This window comes from Coenobita brevimanus, chromosome 27, assembly GCF_032717465.1.
Source record: "Coenobita brevimanus isolate Jiangsu-jjx chromosome 27, ASM3271746v2, whole genome shotgun sequence".
Classification (NCBI taxonomy): domain Eukaryota; kingdom Metazoa; phylum Arthropoda; class Malacostraca; order Decapoda; family Coenobitidae; genus Coenobita; species Coenobita brevimanus.
The window spans coordinates 34,760,042-34,764,998 of NC_136980.1; the positions used below are offsets into that span (position 1 = coordinate 34,760,042).

At 41.3% G+C, this 4,957-nt stretch overlaps 1 pseudogene; it reads left to right on the forward strand.

Moving 5' to 3' along the window:
* LOC145394536 (26S proteasome non-ATPase regulatory subunit 13-like) overlaps positions 1 to 4,486 on the forward strand; it is a 111,685-nt pseudogene extending 107,199 nt beyond the window's left edge.
* Positions 4,487 to 4,957: the final 471 nt, after the last annotated feature.

Consider the following 4,957-nt stretch of genomic DNA (forward strand, 5'->3'; position numbering starts at 1 on the left):
TACACCGCAGCTTTCGTCTGTTTGCCAATGAATCCCACTGTTTGTCTAAGTGAATGTGGATTGTGGACAAGTTTGAATGTTGACATTTTATATGTACCATTTTCATCTGGTCGAAATATTTTAACTTCACTCTCCTCAGTTTTTCGTTTACAGCACGCAATGTCTTATACAAACGTCCTAAATAAAGATGACCTTATTCCCAGTACCTTTCTCTCAGAAAGTGGCATCTGGCAATTGCCACGGCCTAGTTATATTTCCTTTGTTGCACACCGGAAAGAGCAGTATTTAGGTAAACTTTAAAAATCAGTATATAAAGATCAATATATAAGTGTTGCTAATGTGTATATTTCACATTACGTGAATATTAATGAAACCACAATATACTAAATTTGAGGCTTAGCCGTATGAAGGCATATGAAACGCACAGCCTATCGCTCAGCGGTTTCAAAGTTAAAAGCAGCAGAGAAACTCTTGGAATGCTTGTTTTACATCCTCAGTCACCAATATTAAGAGGGGGAAATGTCGCATAAAATGAATTCTGTTGCTAAATCAAGAGTGTCATCAAATCAGGAAAAGAAGCATGTAAAAATACTGTTATATCCCCGTCCCGCACTGCCACAGTCTCCAGCAGCAGTAGTTCAGTACAGGAAAGACGTTGCCCAGTGAGTTGTACTTCCTATGGTCAGCCTTCAGGTGTACAGTACACAGGATCATCTCAGGCATCATAAATAAACACAGGTTTCCTAAAGGCACTTTTTATTTTCCAAATAATTACTCTGAATGCTTTCCAACTTGATTATTCTCACAAGCACTGGAGCTATACAAACTTAACTAACTGCAGTTACACTTAATGCATGACAACACTTCACTGTTTTCACAAGTACCGAAAATATAGGCTACAAACTTCACTGACACTGCACTACACTCAAACTGAACTGAAAACCGACTGACTTTGCTCTAGTCTCTTCCCCATCCTTATATAAGCTTCCTATACAGTATTCTGGAGATTTCTACATTTTACGAGAACAAAGTTGCCAACTCAGAGACAGCCAAAACATGCTAGAGTTTCCTTACATTACACAATACTATAAATTATTCAGCACACAAACCCAAACTAAACCATTATACGGAAAAAAAGAGCACAAAAATTAATGCATAACTTACGAAACAACTCCGCTCACAACAGCAGGCAAACTGGCAACTCTGACTCGCACTGGAACCACTGCAAACATCGGGAAGCAGCGAGAAGATTCCCGACTACCTAACTGGCAAATCCCACCTCTTAACAATATCTTATCCACATTTAAATCTCTATGCGGAATAAAATTCAGACAGGAAAACAAAACAGTAAGTGCAAAACCGTGATCGCTGTGACAAACAGTGGAGTAATGGAAGGCAACAGAGAAGACTATCCACTGAATTTCGTGAAGAGGCGAAAATCTGGAAAACGACTACACTCTTTTACGTTACCCTGTCCTAGGTTTTCGTCCTTTTGCAGCTTATCTCACATAGTCCAGTAGAGGCAAGACGATACCATGACTCCACAGGATTTTCATGGCATTTCTTTCTGACTAGTATCATAATTCACTATTCATATATTTTTATAACTTAGCATTCAAGATGGAGATATGGCAATTTTAGATCCAATAAAAAGGGTGGTCATTTCTGCTAACAATGAGATTTCAACAAGTAATAGAATCTATAGGGCAGTTTCGTGAAAGAAGATGGAAAGGGTGGCTGTCAAAAGCAAGAGTGACAATGAAGAAATCTAAAGACTAAACCGGTGGAAGAAAAAGAGGGGGGGAGGGGGAAGCGTGACATTGAAGGACGGAGAGATTCACCTCCCCTCATTGTGTGGTCATGTCTAACGTAATGGGCTGGTTTACGGTCATGTACAAGTTACATAAAGTAATAAAGTGTCACTCGTATTCATCAGAATATAATTAATTTTTCTCTCCAGTTTACTATATATGAAAAAAAATAGAGTTGAAGATTATCGTACCTCGCGTGAAACATGCACCCTCGCTGTGATGTCACAACCCATACCGTGGCCACAGCTGACCGCCACTCACACCAGTGTCTGGGAATCATACTCCAGTAAAGAGAAGATTTCTGTGATATTCAGCCGTTATTATAATGATAGACATTTAAGACTTAATGTGATAGCTTATGTGTATGTTTTAGTGAAGAGTATTATTGGCTTTGGAGAAACTACTGGTGACGGCGAACCTTGCAAGAACCAAATACCTGTAGGACAACTCAGTAGCACCAAGATTAGATTTGATGAAGTCGTAATGAAGTGATTTATGAACTGGATCAGTATAAGTATTGCTAGGTCCTGACTTCTGGGGCATATAGCCCTGAAATTGGGCAGTAATACATAGGGGAGATGTCACAAAGACCGAGATATTTCAATGTTTTTTCCTCTTAGATAGGCCTGACCCTAGCCAGCTAGGCCTATGGAATATTTGGTTATCTGATTTTTCGGTCCTAGGTACTGGTTATGTTTGAACATCGTTTTAGTAACATCTAGTGGAGAATAAGATTTTCACACCCCTACCAATGACTTAAGCCAAAGTTAGGGTTAGTTTTGCTTGACAAGTGACTGTTAGGTTAGATTAAGCTGTATATATTAGGCTGTTATAATATTTATCACCATATAGGTTCATACACACCTAATTATCTGAAATCCGGTCAAAAATTTGTGTTTGTTTAATCTGACTCTTAATATAAATTATGGGTTCAAAACAATAATTTGCTGAAGTTAGCAGAAGTGTTTCACCTCCAGCTTGATAACTTGCTTTGACAGACTTTTTCTTGTGTGAATATTGGTTTACAATGTAAATACATTTATTTGTGCTTTGAATCAATATTTATGGAAAATGGAAGTCTGTCAATACAAGTTGATCGGAAGGTGAAAATATGCCCACTAACTTTAGCATGTTTTAGCTCTAAAACCTGATTTTTGATAAACAGTCATATAAAGCACAATTTATTTTACCGGATTTCAGATAATTAGATGTGCCTGAACCTATACAGTGATATAAATTATATTTTCCATTTAAAAGTGCCGATTCGATAAGTAACCACCGATTCAGTATTTCCTCGCACCACTTCGCACTTTGCAGCAGTAAGAGTTCAGAATTGCCAGTTGTGATGGCGTGCTTCCGATGTCCTGCTCACCACCACAGCTGCTTGGTTTTCATCTCTTGAAACAGTGATGAATCTTTTTTCTAGTGTGATTCTACTTCTGTTCTTGCACAGTGGAACAAAGCACCAATGGTGGTTATTTGCTGGCCTGGCCATGATGATGCAAAGCTTGGTTAATCAGCAGAACCACAATCACACAACTAAGCTGGGGATCACAGTCGTGTTTTGTCTCCGATGTCATATGCACGGAGTGCCTTATGCAAGAAGTTACTGTTCCCTTCTCTCTTTAGCCTAAATTAATCTAACCTAACCAAACCTAAACTAACATAATCTAACCTTATACTAGATCAACTTAACCTAATTAAACCTAAACTAAACTAACCTTAATTATCGAAATGACTGATTTTACAATCTGCCTGTAACATACATATACATATTTATATTACGTATGGTATTCAGATCGCAATGCAGCCATTGCCTTCATTGAGGGTATCATGCCCAAGGTGGTTGACCATCAGGAGGCAAAGGAGCTCTGTAATATGCTTATGGCAGAGGTCACATTGAAGCTTTTGGAGGACCCCACCCGAACCAAGAGGATCCTGGATGAGACAGAGACGTTACTGAATGACAATGATGGGGTCACACCGGTACATGCCAAGTTCTACAAGCTGGCATCAGATCTGTACTGTCACACAGATGCCCACGCTGAGTACTACCGTGCTGCTCTACACTACCTACGCTGCACTAAACTGTCTGACTTGGATGATGAGACCAAAGGCAAACATGCCTTCTTCCTTGGTCTGGCCGCACTCCTTGGTGATGGCATATATACTGTAACTTTGGTGAGCTGCTAGCACATCCAGTACTATGTAGCCTCAAGTCCTGTAGGTGTGTGTGGCTGCTGGAGCTGTAGATAAAATTCAACCAGGGGGACATCAACAAGTTCGAGGGCAGCAAACCCCAGTGGAACTCACAGCCTGACCTCCTGGCACGTGATACCCACCTTAGGGAGAAAATCAGGCTGCTCTGTCTTATTGAGATGACGTTACAGTGCAAAGCTTGGGACCACCAACTGAGCTACAGTGAGACAGCCACCACCATGTGACTCGGTGAAGGACAGGTTAAAGTGATGTTGATGCGGGCTTTGGCACTGGGCCTGGTGAAGGGTAACAGTGACCAGGTCACCAAGCAGGTCATCATCACTTGGGTACAGCCACACATCCTTCACAAGAACCAGCTGGCTGGTATGATCAGCTGGCTGAGTGACTGGTGTGATGATGTGAGTTCAACACAGATGCTTTTACAGGAACATGCTGCCTCTGTACTCACCCACTGACACTTCTGCCGTGGACATTAGGGATGGAGGGGAGGGGGGGAAGGGTGGTGGGGGAGAGAGGAGGGATGGTGGGGAGGGGAGAATAGAGTTAGTTATGTTTAGGTTAGTTAGTTGTGGAAGAGGTTTGCCAGTCAGAGTGGATACCATAAGACTTATTCTTTGCGGCAGGCAATTTTGAACTTACCCACTATTGTATAACAAAGTTTTATTTTTTGTCCTGTACTTCCTCCTCACTCAATGTAGTCCTGCTCTCGGGTGCCTGCCCTTTCCTCTCTTCCTTCCCTCTTTCCATCCCTCCTATTCTGTCTCTCTTTCCTTCATTCTTTCCTTTTCTATCTTTGGGTGACTCTACACAGTGACAAGCTATGCTGGCTGGTAACTAAAATGCAGCAGGACATCAAAACAGATCACAAAGAGTCACCAGAAGGAGCCCACAGAGGAGTGTACATGGCACAAATGAGCTCCAGGCAG